The following is an 18,741-nucleotide window of genomic DNA, read 5'->3' on the forward strand; positions in this document are numbered from 1 at the left end:
TGTTTAATATCCCACACGGTGTCGGGCAACACGTAACGCTGACCACACCCACAAAATGTCTGATTTCTTTCTTTCTTTTTTTTTTGACACCTTTTCACCTCGCTAATGGAGGACAGGTCCAGTAGCAACACTTAACGGAGATGAAGGTGTTTGTGTGATCAGTGGATCGTATGTACATGTTGTGTTTGGTGTTTGTTATGTCTGGTCTGTGGATCAGTGTTTCCTTAAAGCCCAAGATGACGTTCTTAAACGTCTTGTTTTGTCCACAACTCAAAGATATTCAGTTTACTGTCATAGAGGAGGAAAGAAACCAGAAAATATTCACATTTAAGAAGCTGCAATCTTATCAAAATAGTTGCCGATTAATTCTGCACTTTAGTCTCTTTTTTAAAAACTCTCTACCTCAGTTCTTACCCCGCATTATATTCCATAATCGACATTTCTTAATATCTATATCTCCATTATTTTATTATCCAGCACTATATCACTTTCTGCACTATATTTACATTTTTAATAGTCCCGTATCTCAGTTGTTACTCTGCACTATGTTCAGTTTTAACAGTTTCTTCATCTCCTGTTATTTTTATATCTGGTATATTTTTTTATACTCTGTATTATTTACTTGTGCCGTTTTTACTAATAATGTTTGCACTATGGAACTGTGATGCTGGAAACTTGAATTTCCCTCGGGATCAATACAGTTACTATCTATCTATCTATCTATCTATCTATCTAATAGTTGACAACTAATTGATTAATCGTTGCAACTCTACTGCCAACAATTAAAAAGTAGTGGAGAAACGGCCATCACAACCCAGACCCCGAAGAGAAGTCCTGAAATTGTGCGTTTTGTTTGACAACAGACCAAAATATATTTAATTTACTTTTATATGTGACAAAGACAAGCAGTAAATCTTCATATTTGAGAAACAAATATTTGTATTATTTTGGTGGAAAAATTACTCAAACGATCGATAATCAAAATAGTTGCAGATACATTTTCTTTTTATCAATTAAATCGATTAATCAACTAATTATTGCAGCTTTGATTTTGATTGTGCCCCCATTTTCTTTTATTTTAGAGTAACCATTTAATTTTCTTAAGTCTACTAAATCAGTGCATAAACATTAGATACTATACTGATAAGCCCTGTAACGTTGCTAGTAGTGTGGTATTTAAATCTTTAGAGAGCTTATATTGACAGTCGGCTGTGTTCCTTAAATGTCATGAATAAGACTCCCAGACCGGACAACACCGTGGTAGCGACCTGTCAATCACAAGGTAGCCACGCCCCAAAGCATCCCCTGCTTTATGGTCTATCTGACTCTAAATGGGACCATAATTTACTAAATGAACATCATGCTGTATTGAAGAAGACTTGAAACTAGAGATTGAGACCATAAACTCATGTTTACAATGTTTACTGAGGTAATAAATCAAGAGAGAAGTAGGCTCATTTTCTCATAGACTTCTATACAATCAGACTTCTTTTAGCAACCAGAGGAGTCGCCCCCTGCTGGCTGTTAGAAAGAATGCAGACCATATTTGGAGTTGCCCAGTGACCTTTGACCTTCTGGTTACAGAGAGGCCCGTCTAACCACCAAGCACTTAATCAGCAGGCCCTTCTCCAAAATATTTATTTCTCCAGAAGTGAAAATTGAAGTCAAAAGGGGATATTTGTCTGTACTTGACTCACATAAAACCTTGTATTCATCATGGGAGACACACAGAATCTGACAGCTATTGATTTCAATAGGTAACCATGAGGTCAAAGTGAAAGTATTCAGTCAATTCCAGCGAGACAAAAACAGGAGGGGGATGAGAACAGCACCTACAATGAATCCTTTCACCACACGACTAAAAACTGGGACATGGCTAACCTCTATTGGACAGAATAAGAATTACACTCCTGAGACTTAAACCTGCAACACAATGCACTCTACACGTGATACAGGACACCGGGGAAAAGTAAAAAAGCTGCACTTTGGGAGCCAAATAAGGATAAACAGAAAAGTGTTTTTTTTCCTTCTGTCACAAAGCATGTTGAGTAGAGAAAATAGTCTGAGGGGGCGTACAACAATGAGCGGCCTGTGTGTGTTTCCAGCCTCAGAGTATTGTGATAAGAGCCCTGCAGCAGGAGAGAGAGAGAAGGCCGGCCTGTGGTCACCAGCGAGCGCTATGTCAACACAATGATAATTCACTTAGCAGAGGTACTGCTGTAATGTGACTGAAATAGACTGGCGGTGGTGAAATGTCTGTGTAAGACTAAATGTGAGATTACAGCCTTCAAGTTCAAACGGGAGTCACACCGACGAGGCGGCCAAGAGGACGAACGCAGACTGGAAACTATGCCTCATAATAATACATTAATAATATATTGAACTCAACAGATGTGACCTGACCTAAAAAGTATAGCTTAGAATGGTGAACATGTTAAACCAACACATAGTCTCAAAATTGAATCTATTTGGTTTGTGTACATAGACACAAATTTCTCTTTTTTTCATGACACTTAACAATGTATTTTTAATGTTAGCTGACCAGATGAAGGTCTCTCCATGAATCGATGCTGATCCTGTGTTTCCCGCCTCAGCCTCCCGACCGCGGCCGGAGGGAACAGGGGAGACACCGGAATTTTGGTCGGAGACGATAACGTTTCTCTCTGCGGAGCCCCGTCACTTCACAAGACACGGGAAACCTCTGTTGGTCTGGAGGAGCTGCAGCAGTTATTTCTGCACAAACGTCCACTGTACATTCACTAGATATTCTCAGAGCTAAACTAACTCTTCTGCAGTGTGGAGTGAGCGCGCATGAGACACCGACCCGCAATGATTTATACGTGTAAAAAGTTACAAACAGTACCTTTAACTGATTAAACATGAATAAAAAAATATTTTTTTTAAACAGGGATGTCGTTAAATTTGAGGTTTGTATTAGCTCTGAAACAATTAATTAATCAACAAAAAATATTTAACTAGCAAATATTTTGATAATCAATTAACCTGTTAAAATAACAAACATTCCCTAGTTACAGCATATCAATGTGGATTTGCTGCTTTCCATTGTCATATATGATAGTAAATTGAGTTTCTTTGGATTTTGGACTGATGGTCAGACAAAAACAAGACATTTGAAGACATCACCTTGGATTATAATAATACAGAAAACCATTAGTTGTAGCCTTTTTCTTATGATTGTGATTGTTTAGTTTGGTTTATTTGAACAACTTGAAGTTTCCACAACTCTGAATCATGTACTAGTCTATAACAAGAACCTAACAAAACATTTCCAGCCAGGTTTTGCGCTGCAGGGCTAAACGAGGACACCAGACTGCTCAGCGTAGCCAATTAGTCAATGTTTACAATGGCAGCAGCAGCCTTGATAGAATAAAGTGGATGCATGGACTGTGAAGGACACACACACACACACACACACACACACACACACACACACACACATATAGACTTTTAGAGCATAAACACACTCTCCAGAGATCTGGGTTTGTGTGCTGACGAGATACCGAGACAAACAAATACCTTGTGGCTACATTGCAAACACGAGAAGCGGTGATTACAGCCGGCACAGGCAATCCAATACCACAGGAATGAGTATTGATTCTGCCCTGTGGTACCTGTGTCTGCATTCATCATATTATCTGTGATTATTGGTGAGTAAATTGGGGGGGATATGTTTAAATGTGTTGCACACTGACGACATGAGCAGCATCTTGGTAACTCATCATCAAAAATAAGCTCTCTGTAGTTAACTGAAACTGTATCTACATTTTCCATGAGGCTTTGGGTTTGTGTTTTCTGATTTTTTAAAAGGGGCAATTACTTTAAATCAATGGTGGTAGTTCACTTTGTGCAAAAGCTATTAACCAGGCAGCCGTGGGAGGAGCTGAATTATTTTTTTAAAAATGGCACAGACACAGACAAGAATATGCAAAAATGATCAGAGAGAGCAATATGCAAGGGTGTGATTTCAACTGGGGAAAAATATTTACTCACCAGTTTTATTTACAGTTCGAGGGTCTTTTGGCACAGAGAAGTACTCGTATTGGTACTCGGTATCGGCGAGTACCCAAATGTAAGTACTTGTACTCATACTCGGTCCCTAGCTCAGATAATTCATCAGTGAATAACTGTTCTTTAGGGGGCTGTGGAGGGCATTTCAATGAAAGAAACCCCCAAAAAGGCAGCTTATGGAGCGGGTAATGTTTCAACTCCGACCCAAGCAGGAAAAGTTAACACAGTGTTTGGTTTGTCCGTTCTGGGCTACTGTAGAAACATGGCGGACAGCTCCGTGAAGAGGTCCTGCTCCCTATGTAGATATAAATGGAACACATCGCCTCACGTCGCCTCACGTCGCCTCACGTTGCCTGTGTCTTTGCCAAAAAGTTGCATTTGAACACACCGCAAAGACTACAGCCGACGGCCAACTAGCACGTTCGTTCTGCGCCTGCGTGAGATGAAATAACTCTCCACACCAGCAGGCGGCGGAAGTCTGTATTCATCCATCAAAAAGGGAAACAGGAAGACCGAGGACGGCGGATATACAAGCTGTTGTTATGATACGTACATGAAACAAAGCGCCGTTTTAGCTTCATTCCAGACAGCCATGTCATTGTGAAAATAACCGTTTATTGGAATGATCAGATGAGATGGAGATGAAAAATGAGAAGAGACTAATGTGTTTTTTCTCTTGACTCGTTGGCTTGCTTTCCTCACTTCTGTTTCTCTCCTCGTGCACTGATTTGTTTAAGCTGAACAGCCAATCAGAGTGATTTCTCTCTCCGACGAGCTCCGCTGTTGATTCATCATCATGCTGAATCAGCCGAAGAAACTCGGACACGGGCAGACTAGAGCCAACGGTGCGGGTCAGGACACACCGCAAATACTAGGCCGACAGACGCTCACCGACGGCCCCAAACGGTCCGACGGCTTGGTGTGTCAGGACCTTAAGGTAGCAAAAACACAATGACTCTTATTTTCAGGTGATTATACACTAAAGAAAACATACTTATTAATATTATATTAAATTTCTGCCAATAGATCCCCCTAATTGTTTTACACTGGTCCTTTAAGAAAAGGGGAAATAAAGCAACCTCAGTATCTGATGTTGTATTGTCCACTTATTTGTCTCGACTGTCTCACATCTCAGTTAAAATCAAATGTATTTATTATTATCAGAATAAAAGGTATATAATAAATGATATACTTGAGTAACATGGGGGGGATCCTCATGATTCCACTCAGTGGATTAATGAGGTAAATTCAAGTGCTCCCTTGGAAAAAATAACCTATGCTATAAGAGGTAGCCCACAGTTTTTCTATTGGATATGAGATCCATGGATTACTTATATAGAATCTACTTAACCTAACCTTTCTATGGTATTTATTTAATTGCTAATCATTATTTTCTACAGTATGTGTTTTCTTTTTTTTTTTTTACATTTAATGAATGAATGAATTAATTTATTTAAGGTTTCTTTCTTACTGCCATGAATTATATTATTGTGGTTCTTATTACCTTTCATTTTAACTAATTAATTATATTATTTTTATTTAATTTTTTCTGTAACTTTACCTCTCAGGGTGGGAGGAAGGCTGGACCTGTCTCTGTGTGGGAGTGGGAAGCGATGTTTATGTGTGTATATATTGTATGTATTAATGTTGAATGTAAGATATATATTTTTTGTATTATGGCACCGGTGAAATGTTTTGTTATGTTTGTTATGCTATGTTTGAAAAAAAGGAATAAAAGTAATTTTCCAATAAATGATGTACTTGATGGAGACTTTACATTGAGAAGTGCCACTTTTAAAGCTTGTTTATACCGTGGTTCTGCAAGCATAAAATGTCTAAAAAAAAGAATATATTTAAAAAGGTAAAAACCATGACAGAACATCCAACTTCATGAGCACAATTCCTCCTTCCCAGCTGTCCAGAAGGTGGCAGTGGAGGGCGACTGTGCTGCGTTCAGCCTCCCCTGCTGTGACGAGCTCCTGCCCTCACAAGAATTACATGCCCCAGTAATGTCTTCCCTTCCTCCCTCCGTGATGACCCACTGGCCTGCAACGACAGAGCTGGACCGCACTTCAGCAGCACTACATGAGTCCCTCATCTCCTCGTTGAACAAATCCTATTTGGACCACACAAACACTCTCAACCCCCCTTTCTTTCTAATTCTCTCTTGTTCCGTCTCTGCTCATTCAGTCTGATCGACTCGCTAGATTTGCTCGGATCTTGTGCTTTCCTGGCCGGCGTTCTGGGAAAATCCTTAAAGAGCTCAAACTCCCCCAGTCAGACAAACATCTACTTTGACAAAGGGGGGGGGGAGAGCAAAATCCAACAGAAAAATCAACCCTGTGAGTTCCTAAAACAAGCCACTAGACGAGTAGATTTAAGGAGCAGTTCATAACGTAATGACAACAGATTATAGTGCTGGTGGGCTCGATGGCTTGAGCTCCAAAAGAACAACCACTCGACTCTTCAGCCTTGTTCTCAGAGGCAACCTGGCAGCTCACAGAACCAGCGCACCTCACCAACTAATAATGGCTGTTGAAAAAGGTGAGCTCCTACTTTAACACCTACTGGAGTGGCCTACTTCTACAGTATATTGAATTAACCATTCAGCCATGCAATAATACTGGCACTGTGGCCACCAGGGAGGAAATCATTCCCACTCAGACACCACAGAGGAAGCAGCTAATATCATATTACAATTCAGTATGTATAACAATGAATGATCTGTGAGGGGGCATAGCCAATCTCTCTGACAGTGTGAGTCAGTTCTATTCCTATTTGGGTTATTTATTATAAGACTGGCAGGATTATAGAAAAATAAAATCAGGAATAAATTCTCCCAGTTTGGACAGATTGGAAACATTTCCTCCTATATGCCGTTAGATGTACAGGTTAAAGGTCCCATATTGTTTTTATTATTATAAAGCAGGATTAGGTGCTATATAAATACTCTAAATCGATTGAGAAACACACACAGCCCGTATTCAGAAACTGTGCCTTTGAAACAAGCTGTTAGGATTTCCGTAACTTTGTGATGTCACAAATAAACAATATGTCACTGTTTTAAACGTACACATTATAAATGCGTCACAGTTTATTTCCTGTTGCAGTGGAAACCGCTAATATGGATACTTTTGACAGAATCACTTCTATACAAACGCTGTTTAAATAATTTGCTTAGAGTGATAAAGTAGTCCGCTTGCAGTGTTCATTTTGGGTCTTTTCATACATGACAACAAATGGAAAAGACATTTTTAAAACTATGTTAGGCTAACATTAATTTAATTTTTGTTTTGTTTTTTACTTTACTCTCTTGATACCTTGCCTCGCGGGCCATCTGCTTTCCAGCTGGATACCTGTGCTGTGTGCACATTGATATCATGACGGAAAAAAAGACTATGAATGAAAAACGCAGCTCATGCAGACCAGCGCCCGTCTCCCTCCACGCCGCTACCAAGTGAGAAAACGGGGAGCCCCGGCAAAGGGGCGCGGTTCTGCATGCACGCTCGTACCAAGCCCCCCAGGAAGAACACCGGACGTTGATCCCAATTTTCGTAGTGGCCAAACGGCGGTACAACAACTTCCGTGTCCGTCACGTGATGCCATTGGGCCAAAAAATACTTTTTCCCATAGACTTACATTGGGAAAGAGACATCTGTAACTCAGCGGATAATTTTTTTTTTAGGTAAATAATCTCTCCAGCTGTATCCAGTACTCTTAATACATCCATGGCTCATACTGCAGAGCCGGACAAAAATGGCAATGCCTCATCCTCAGTGAGGGAAAAGGCAGAAGAAGGAGAAGCGCGCCAGTAAATAGCGCAGCGGTCCGTTTCATTACTTTGTATTCATGTAATAAATAAACAAATGTCAATTAGATGATAATCTGCATGAGAAATGATGCACAACAACAAAAGTTCGGTTATAATAATCAACCGCTTATAGTCATCAATTCGACCCGGACAGACGTGATCACTATAAGCGGTACGTGAATGACATCAGCTGACAGGAAGTAAACATGGACCCAAGCTGTTGCCTAGCAACGCTAAAACTGAGCGTTTCAGACAGAGAGTAAATACAGGTATATTCAGGCAGACAGTATGAGGAAAATAAAGTTTTTTTTATTAATTAAAGCATGTAAACATGTTCTAGTAGAAACACAAAATAAACCTGAAAATGAACATCATGAGACCTTTAAGAATTTATACACATCATCAAAATACAGTGATTATGATGCTGCATTAAATAGCTTTCCTTCTGATTAAAGTTGGACTAATTTATGGATTAAATGATAATGTATACTGTGAAGTGTGAAGAACCAACAGAGAATTATCACCCGACCTTCTCGCAGCTCTACGGAGCATTTTAGCAATTCTTTAGCTAATTCTTTTTGGTTATAACAGCCAGCTCAACTTCACTGTTCTGTTTCAGGCTCACTGCTCTCATCACTTCAGCCCTATTTCCAGCAGCAGCAGGCAGATGTTTTCAGTTAAAAAAAAAAAAAAAAAGATGCTACCAACACAGCATCAAATGGCGATTAATTCTGCTCAACTGTCACAACAACGTCTAGCGCTGCAGGCTGACATACAATTAGTTACACCTCACAATCCTGACATGACAGACGACGGTGGGTGTGGACGGCTCCTCCTCCACGGCCGTGATAATGAAAACACAAACATGAGTCTGGTCCCTGCCCGGTGTCGTCCTGCAGGTCTGACTTGTAATGAAACATTTCAAAAGGTTGTGACTCTAACATACACAAACCGACATGTTGAGCTCTCCACTCTGCTTCTACATTCAGCGACCTATGTTCTTTCCCCCCCGTGTGTCCAACGCAGCAGTTTTTAACCACCTCTTGTTTCCTGCCTTCAGCTGCCCTGTGGCATCCTCTAATTCCTCTCTACCACTTTCCTTACTCACTCTCTCCATCTCCCGGCTTTCCTGTTGCTATTGGCTGGCCACACTCACGCTCACACATGCAAACTCTCCTTTTCACCCTCTCAGCCCTTCTCCCTCTTATTCTCACTCTTTATCTTTTGCTCCACCTCTCTATAGCTTTCAGCATGCCTCTCTCTCTCTGCATGCAGCTCACATGCACTGCTCTCAGCACACCGCCATCAGCTCCATCCAGCCAGGCTGCAGTATTGATGAAAGAAGCTTTATTAGCTGAGCAGTACAAATCCACTAGCCAAAGATCAAATCTCTGAGCTCTTCCATTACATTACATACGAGCCACCGTGGCCTTAGACTAGGACATCTGCCCACTGGTGATTCATCCACAGCTGCAGGAGCTGGACTCTCCACATCCCAAGGGAATCAATTCAATTCATTAACAGGGTAACCTTTTGCTTACTATACTTGCTAATCAATAAAGGATCATTAATCTCAACAGCAGACTGACATGACCAAAAAGAACATTACTAAATGTAATGACGAGAGTGGTATCAATCTTCTCATCTAACTCTTTGAAGGTACAGTATGCAGGATTTGGTGGCATATAGTGGTAAAGTTGCAGATTGGAACCAGCTGAGTTCCCCTCCGCTCACTCCTCCCTTTGCAAGACTGCGGTAACGTGAGCCGCCGAGTGCAAAATCGTGGTAACGCCGTTCGCCTCGCGGTTTGGTTTGTCCATTCTGGGCTACTGTGGCGGAGCGACATGGCGGACTCCGTGAAGAGGACCTAATGTAGATATGAAGGGCTAATTCTAAGCTATCGAAAACACATTGATTCTTAGTTTCAGGTGATTATACACTAATGAAAATGTGGTTATGAATATTATATTCCATTTCTGCTAATATATCCCCCGAAATGTTACACACTGTTCCTTTAAGGGCCTTTCAGACAGAACGCACCAACGGCATCACTGCGCTCCGAAAGCCATTATTTCCAGTAGCTTGTGCGGCGCCGCCGCGTCGAGCAAAGCGTGGGCGTTCCGCCACGCCTAGTCAGGCGGCACCGCTGTACCCATCGGAAAACAATGGCACAGCCAGCGCAGAGTAATTTCACCGCTGATCATGTGTAGACGGCTTTAGGGGTTAAGATGCCGACTATTAACCAAACCACAGACCTTTGTTGACTCGCCTTCATTTCCTGTCTTCTCGCTCCACTACCTGATAAAAGCATAAAACTATCTTTAAAATATGGATAATGTATAAACACAAGAGCCCATATAGAGCCTGTATATTAATGTTGTTGTAAGTGATGATTATTTTGCATACATCTGTACGTTGACAAACCAAAATGTCATCTTTCCTGTGGAATGCATCATACCCGCTTCATAAATTCATACAAGTAAAAACCTCGGCATGTGATTTCAGTCTCGACAGACTCCAGCTTCAGCTTGCTGCCTGAATAAACCCTGTCTCGCCTCTGCACAGTGTTCTAGCCGGCTGCCTACTCTCATCTTCAGTCAAAGACTACGGGGCTGAGCAAAACCTCGACGAAAATCAATGCAGTTTACAGTGCAACGTGTGGGAACATTAGTCAGGTAGAGTCAGCTCATTTCATGCAGAAAGGTCCATAGTGCTACGACTGGCACTGCTAGCTGACAGATATATGTCCCGAGAAGAAAATTAGCATTTAGACTCACTCACCAGTGCTCTGGCTGGCAAAGTTATGACTAATGGATGCTATTATACTGGTGTCGCTTTTTATATCTCTCACCCTCACGACCCCAGCATGTTTGGGTATGCTGATCCAGATTCATTTAATCTAGGAGGCAATTCACATCAAAGCCTCGGCCACTTGAAACCTGCTCTGAGTTGTCATCGTCTAATGTGAAAAGCAGACTACAATCTGTATTCAGCTGGGGCTGTTGCAATCACCGCAATATTGAAAAAAAAAATACAGACAAGCTAACCGCAGTGGATGGCAAGCAACCGCCACAACCGCTGGTCACGTATTTTCTTTTTTGAATTCTTTGCAATGGCAGCAACATGTATTTACGCTATGCTACAAACGCCAGCAGTGTGACGAGGCGCTGAGCGTCTATTCTGCACTGAGTGGTTTGGTGTTCAAACATGTAGATACCAGTATCTGGTATCGGGTCCGATACCGTGCTCATGTACTCGTACTCGCAAAACGTCTCCGATACAACGGCACCGATATCACTTTGTGGCAGCATGACGTTAACCTCTCGTCACCATCTTTTGGGTCCTATCAAACGCGCTCATCCTCCACCTCCCCGATGGTGCGGGCTAGACGGGCCGGTGGTGCGCCCTACCCCGCGGGGCCGGGATTCCACCTCAACTGGCACGCACCGACCCTCACTTTCATTGGTTTTGCTTGCACCCTCTGACTCGCGTGTGCGTTAGACTCCTTGGTCCGTGTTTCAAGACGGGTCGGGTGGGTTGCAGACATCGCCGCAGGCCCCTGGCGCCTTTTACGTGGGCCGAGCCCCGCCCTGGGGGCACGACGCGGTTGGGGCGCACTGAGGACACTGTCCTCAGTGCGCCCCGGTGAAGCTTTGGCCACGGCCCAGGAAAGCACCTTTGCCCCGAGCCTTTCCAAGCCGTCCTAGAGCGATTGCGGCGCACCGCCTCGTATGCGGGAATCCCCAGCCTGCCGTGTGTTGCTGGCTGTTAACGAGAGTCTTTTGGCATAGAGAAGTACTCGTATCGGTACTCGCTATCGGCAGGTACCCAAATGTAAGTACTTGTACTTGTACTTGTACTTGGTCTGAAAAAAGTGGTATCGGTACATCCCTAATTACAAACCAGACAAACGTTTGGTCTTTAATCAGGGGTTGGGTCAACTTGCACCAGAGGATGCGTTTGCACTGATGGGTAACCTATGACAAAGGTCAATGAAACTCAGTACTCACTTACAGTAACCTTCTTCAGTCATATGTATCTGTACCATTAGCCGCCATTTTAAAAGACCCGAGAACAGAAAACTTTTTATTTTTATTATTTTGCGTACGTAGGTGCCAACTCTACTCTGCCATGCCTCACCACAACACTACAGGCATCATGATGACTCGGAGTCGCTCTGTTATTATTGCTGCTGGTCTACTAGAGTCACACAGCCAGTGTTCCTATGGCAACGTGAACAACAAAGGGCATGATGGTCCATTTATTTCATGTGACAGCCTCAAACTCAATAAAAGGGAGAGATGATAAAGTGAGAGAAATGAATGTGAAGGTGTAAAAGCTATGACCCGTCACTAAACAAATCCTGTCAGAGAGAAGAGAGAACTGTTGTTTCGTGCAGCTCCTGCAGCAACTTGTTTTGTTGGTGTTAGTTAAACAATTCCCACTAAAACCAAAGTAGCATTGGTAGAGATACATCAAACTGCATAATGAGAATTGAAGATAACATTGCCCTAACAAATTTGTCTGCATGTTTAAATGTTGTAACGTTAAGATGACTCGGTTAATCATCATCTGGCTACTTACAGGATAAACTGTAGTTTATATATGGGCGTAGGACGCATTGAAAATGTGGGTGGGTGATGTTCTCAAAGTGCCCCTATGTAACACTATACAGAACAGAATGAGGTATAAAAAAACAATATTTATTGAATAGAATATTTTCTATAGAAGCTTAAGATAAGTGAATATTAACAATAACGTAAATTCAAACAAATTGTAGAAAATACTAAAATATAACACTGAGCATTAGCTCTGCTTCCTCGTAATTAGCTCAGTCCTCACAATATAAAACAATTAGCTTTGGCTACAATGTGAACATAAGCCCATAGGCTATATGGCTGCAGCTTTATAAGATAAATAAAATAAAAACCTACAGCTGTGTGGCTCCCCCAGATTTCCTTTTATACGTTTTTTAAAATACAGAATCATATTTATACTAGGCTATGGCTTAGCTGAATACTCTATGGTTATTATTTACTGACAGATGTGCACCCATATTGCCCAGTATGTCCAGCTAATCAACATTTAAAATTCAATATTTGATGAAACGTCCATGTCAATCCATTGCTTTCCATCTTGCATTAGTCCAGAGTTGTAACTAACTAAACGTTGTAACCGAGTGGCGGCCATGAGCTAGCCAGTGGGGCACACTCACATGCACTAAAAACATGCACGGCCGGCCCGGCTACGTCAACAAAGCACAGAGAAGATCTGATTACAACACACACACAGAGGGAGAGCAACTTCATTCTCTGCTCAGGTAGACATTAGTCCTCTATATCTGTACATAGCAAATAGTTGTTTGCTGCTATATTAATGCTCTTAATATCGCACAGAGCACCTTTAACTGAATATCTTTAGATTTTTAAGTGTTGTCGCTCGGGGAAAAAAAACAAGCAATTTGAAGATGTCACTTCGGGCTTTAGGACATTTTTCACCACTTTATAGACGAAAATGATCAGTCGAGAAAATAATCAGCAGATTAATCAAAAATGAAAATAATCAGTATTTGCCGCCCTATAAAAAAAGTATTTACTACAACTAATAAGAGATGCTGCAAGAATGGGAACCCTCATTAGACAATGCTAAATATTTAGCATTAGTTCCACAACCTGTTGGACCGTACACAACAACTCAAGTCGCTCAATACCAGTATAAGCTTTCAACGCCTCAACTCCTATCGAGTAGCTCTCTTATACACACACACTCATATTATACAATACCAACAGCCAGATCAGCAAGACAGACCGAAAGAATGACAAATCTGTTGATGAAATAAAGAGATACGATCAGGTTACGATGTGCCTAAACTTGAAAGGACAACAAGAGCAAAAGTTGGACGGTGAAGAGAGAGATGGTGTATCAAAGTGAACTTTTCTTTTGGGCCACAAACAAGTTCAAAGCATCTCCTACTACTCCACCTACAGACGCTGCACATAGAAACCTGCACACACACACAGTCAATACTGGGTTATTTTAGTAGACAAATCCAACAAAATAATACAAAAGTACAACTGCGCTTACAAATCACAACTGGTGTCTCTGAATTTTGCTGCCGTTGGTGTTCGGTCAGCACATTGAACAGAAGTTATAAAAGCTGGAAAACAAAAAGAAGCTTTGAAGACCAGACTTGTAGCTGCAAGGCCAATAGATCGGTTTCTTGCTTTGCTTACAAACTCACTCTGCTCAGCAATCCATGTAGTTTCTCTCCCACACGTGACTGATCCACTGCTTGATGCTGTTCGCTCTTCATCGGTGGAAATACACTGAATCAGGAACAAACATGTCACATTGTTTTCTAATCTCTGAAAAAGTGAAACTGAAAAACTCCCGAAACAACATTCATCCTGTCAGTATTTGATCGATGATGTCTGAGATACTGAGTGGGACAAAAAATAGAGATCCATCGTCCCCTCGTAACAGATTCAGTAAATAAACAACTGCCGATGTGTCATCACTTGAGTGCATCTGCAAATAAACTGTCGACATGGTCTCTCATCTGATAGTAATTGTAATTGTGGGGTCTTTTGGTAAATTTACAGCTCATGGTTCCAGGTATTGCAAAACAATTAAACGGTAAAGAAAAATGTCAGCAAAACCCTGATCAACGTATTCTCATACAACGGTTCGTATGATATCTTACAAAAAAGTTATTCCTCCTTTTTTGGTTGTTTTCCTACGAATGTCCAGCAACACGTGTCACATGCATACATTAATAAACTTACGTCTTCACAGGAAACAACTTCCTTTGGTTAAAGAGATTCTATGTAAGAATCAGAAATTGCTCGTTAACACCTGTGGCCGTTAAGTCAACGAAAGTCAGCATCCTGTTGCTCGCGCTTGTGCTCGCTCTACATAGACATGAACGAGCATCGCTCCAAACTAGTGAGGCGACACACGCCAGCTAAAAGCACAATATCACTCTATATTTCAGCTGCTTGGCAGTAATGTTAGCTGACCAGGCAAAGCTACGGTCTCCCCCGCGTCCTCCGACCGACCGGCCAACACTGTTTAACAGACGGGCTTCATTAGATAGAACTTTGTGGTTTTGGTGCTTCCGTGTAGTTTGTGTTGGAGTCTGAGTCTGAACAGCGTAGACACACGCGAGCGCGCATGGGACACCGACCCGGATTGATTTATACATGTCAGAAGTTACAAACAGTCCCTTTAAGGCAACAAAACTACTTAGTTAGATTTAGGAAAAATATCCTGGTTTGGCTTAAAATAACTCTGGAGGTGGCGTTACTCAAGTACGTAACTTACGTGACAAATAAATCAACGCTGACTTCTGGTTTCACACGGGACACAAACACCGGTCTCCTGGGCTCAAGTCTGGTATTTTTAGACTCACCCATCAACCCCCCCGACCGCCTCCCTAAGTAGCATTTGCCTATTTTTGTTTCCTGGTTCACAATTATGTTAATTCCCTCCCTCCAGGTGAGGAAACATTTGATCTCAGCAACATTTACTACCTTTATTGGATTACGATGATCTGATCTATATGAATGCACCTGACCAGTGCCTAAAGAGGCTGGATACTGGTCACCATTGTGCTTTACGTTTTATTACTGGCTGTGGAAGTCTCGTACACCACTGTACCCTGTATGCAGCAGCTAAATGACCATCTCTTTATGTCTGCAGACTTTCACATTGGTTGGCTCTTATGTAGAAATCGCTCCTTGGACTGGTTCCTTCATATCTGTGTACATACATGTGCACAAACCACACAGAAGGACCTGAAACTGTCAGAGCTGATTACTACTGTACGGGGGAATTTAAGTCCCTTATAAAGGATGGAGAAAGTGGCACTAGGTCGATGTGATTGATCTTGATTTTCTCACCGAATTGTTTTGAGATTGACTTGTTTGTGTGTTATAGACATTTTCTTTTGTGTTGCATTCAAACTGGATGTAATGCTCGTCCACTTGTGGTGCGTGACTGTTGTATTTGTCTGCTTGTATTGTTTGTTTTTATGGTTGTAACGATGTCTGTGCTGCCCTCTTGTTCAGAGGTCTGTGCTACGAAGCAGGATTTGGCGTTAGCGAGGTAACTTCAGGGTTTTCCGTCCTACGAAGGTGGATCACTTCTTACCGGGGTAGATCACCATGGTAACTGATGCTGAACAGTTAACCTGCTAACCAGGTTATGTTCCAGATAAGAGATCAACTCGTCATTTTTACTGGTTAAATAAAGGATATATATAAATATATATACAATTACACACAAAATAATTTCATAGGATATATATACGAATTACAGTGCATTACTTTTCATAGGTATAGCTACGAACAGTGTTTATCGGACCAGCCTGCTTTCCGTCAATACTGGACCAATTTCAAAAAGTTTAGTTTTAGTCACTTCCAACACAAAAACATGGAAAAATAGGGTCCACGTTGAAAAATACCGTTACAGGAAGTAGTCGTTTATGTGTCCATGCATGATGCGTTCATGTGTTTGCATGAATGAGTTCAAACGTGGGAAGTTGCATCAGCTTAAATCAGAAATACATCAAAGGTCAAGTGACAATGCATCGACTGAACCTGAGTACACATTCGCACAAAGCTCGCCTCAGCAGTGTTGAAGCCCTTCAGCAGAGGCCAAGCATGACTCTCTGGATCAAAACAGATCACAACAATCCTTACCAATGATCTCTGATGTCTTTGAAAGTGAGAGTGTGTTAAAAGAGATGCCAACTGTCAGAGAAAGAGTGAGAGAGAGATTGTGTGTGTGTGTGCTTGAAGGTTAGTGGGTTAGTGGGTGTGTCTGCTTGCCCTGACGCCACAGTGACCCAGACCTGGATAAGCGTCCGCTGGATGATGAGCTTATGTAATTTGCTTCATTGTGCAGCTGAGACAAATAGTCGATCGACTGCAAATTAAGCTGCAACTATTTTGATGGATTCATTGTTTAAATCATTCAACAAGCAAAAAAAAAAAAAACGGTTTCAACTTCTCAAATGTGAGAATCTGAAGCTTTCCTAGGAGCTAAATTGTATATTTAGACCAAATGATTAATCTATTGCTAAAGATAAAGGATCAGCCCTATTTCATTGTGAATATCTTTAAGAATAATCTCAAATCAAGAGTCATTTTGTTTCTCTTTTTCTCTGCCTGCTTAATCCGTATCAGAGTTAAGCCCTACTGTATATATATATCCCGGCGTACACTGGGTGGGCAAAGGCCATATCCGCAACATGTCACCAATCTCAGAGCTAAACCACTAGGTTCATTTTTGATTTACAAGATGGCTGCTTCGGTGGGGGGGGGGGGGGGGGGGGAATATTTCACCGCTGACAAAATGTTTTCATGTTTTAAGACGGAATATCAGAATAACCTATGATTTATGAACGCCACTAATTTCTTTAACGCATTAACGCAATTTGCAATTTTTAGGTTATAGCTGGTTCAGTTAGGGTGAAGATACTGGTATCATATTAAACTAGAAAACCTGATGAATCCATCGATACCAACCATGTCATACTAGCTTGTCGCGAAAGAGGATAAATAACGCTGCAAACTTACGCTAAATTTTGGTGAGAAAAAACTGGCATGGTCATTTTCAAAAGGGGTCCCTTGACCTCTGACCTCCAGATATGTGAATGTAAATGGGTTCTATGGGTACCCACGAGTCTCCCCTTTACAGACATGCCCACTTTATGATAATCACATGCAGTTTTGGGCAAGTCATAGGCTGTATCCGAAACCGCCTACTACATTCGTCAGTAGTATGTAGTATGGAGCGTAAATCGATTTATTTTGTTATACGCTAGGCCGGGTTTCTCGGGTTTCCGGTTTTGGAAAGCGGAAGTAAACAGCACGGACAATAGCAAACCTCCGCTACTTTACATTACAAAAATGACCGAAAGTGACCGTTCCAGTGATTTGCATTGTGGGATACAGTGGGTGAGGTAGACTGGTCCGATGCGTAATGGAGATTTTTTCCGAATCAGTACGACATCCGCGTATTTTTGGCATACTGTAGATTTTGCTTTTGTTCGAATACATCATGATATATTTTGGCCAAATCAGTACGTACTACTAGTATAGTATGAGGTTGTATTACTAGTATAGTATGAGGTTGTACTACTAGTATAGTATGAGGTTGTACTACTAGTATAGTATGAGGTTGTACTACTAATATAGTATGAAGTTGTACTACTAATATAGTATGAAGTTGTACTACTAATATAGTATGCGGTTTCGGATACAGTCATAGTCAAGTCAGCACACTGACAGCTGTTGTTGCCTGTTGGGCTGCAGTTTTCCATGTTATGATTTGAGCATATTTATTTATGCTAAATGCAGTACCTGTGAGGGTTTCTGGACAATATATGTCATTGTTTTGTGTTGTTAATTGATTTACAATAATAAATATATAAATATATTTGCATAAAGCAGCATATTTGCCCACTCCCATGTTGATAAGAGTAATAAATACTTGACAAATCTCCCTTTAAGATACATTTTGAACAGCGCAATTAACTATAGACAATCATGCAATTCAATATTTTAACTGATTGACAGCCCTAATTTTAATTTTTTTTGTTTTTTTGCACACATCTGTTCGATAAGATAAGATAGTCCCGCAGTGGGGAAATTTGCAGTGTACAGCAGCAAAGGGTATAGTGCAAAAAACAAGAAGCATCAGCTAACACTGTAAAAAAAAAAAAGAGCTAAACAAAGTGTAATCAAATAGAAGGAAGTATAAAAATAGGAGCAGTATATACAGTATTGACAATAATAAAAAATTGCACAAGTGGAAAAATTATATTGCACAGTGAGAATGAAATGAAATTACACCTGAGTAGTAATGATGATATTGCACAGACAAAAATACAGTAT

The 18,741-nt window shown here is 41.2% G+C and overlaps 1 protein-coding gene across 4 annotated transcripts in view; it reads right to left on the bottom strand.

Moving 5' to 3' along the window:
• The window catches only part of srpk2 (SRSF protein kinase 2), an 89,611-nt gene that overhangs the window by 69,668 nt on the left and 1,202 nt on the right, over positions 1-18,741 (bottom strand). The window lies entirely within an intron of this gene.

The sequence above is a fragment of the Sebastes fasciatus genome, chromosome 4 (assembly GCF_043250625.1).
Source record: "Sebastes fasciatus isolate fSebFas1 chromosome 4, fSebFas1.pri, whole genome shotgun sequence".
Classification (NCBI taxonomy): domain Eukaryota; kingdom Metazoa; phylum Chordata; class Actinopteri; order Perciformes; family Sebastidae; genus Sebastes; species Sebastes fasciatus.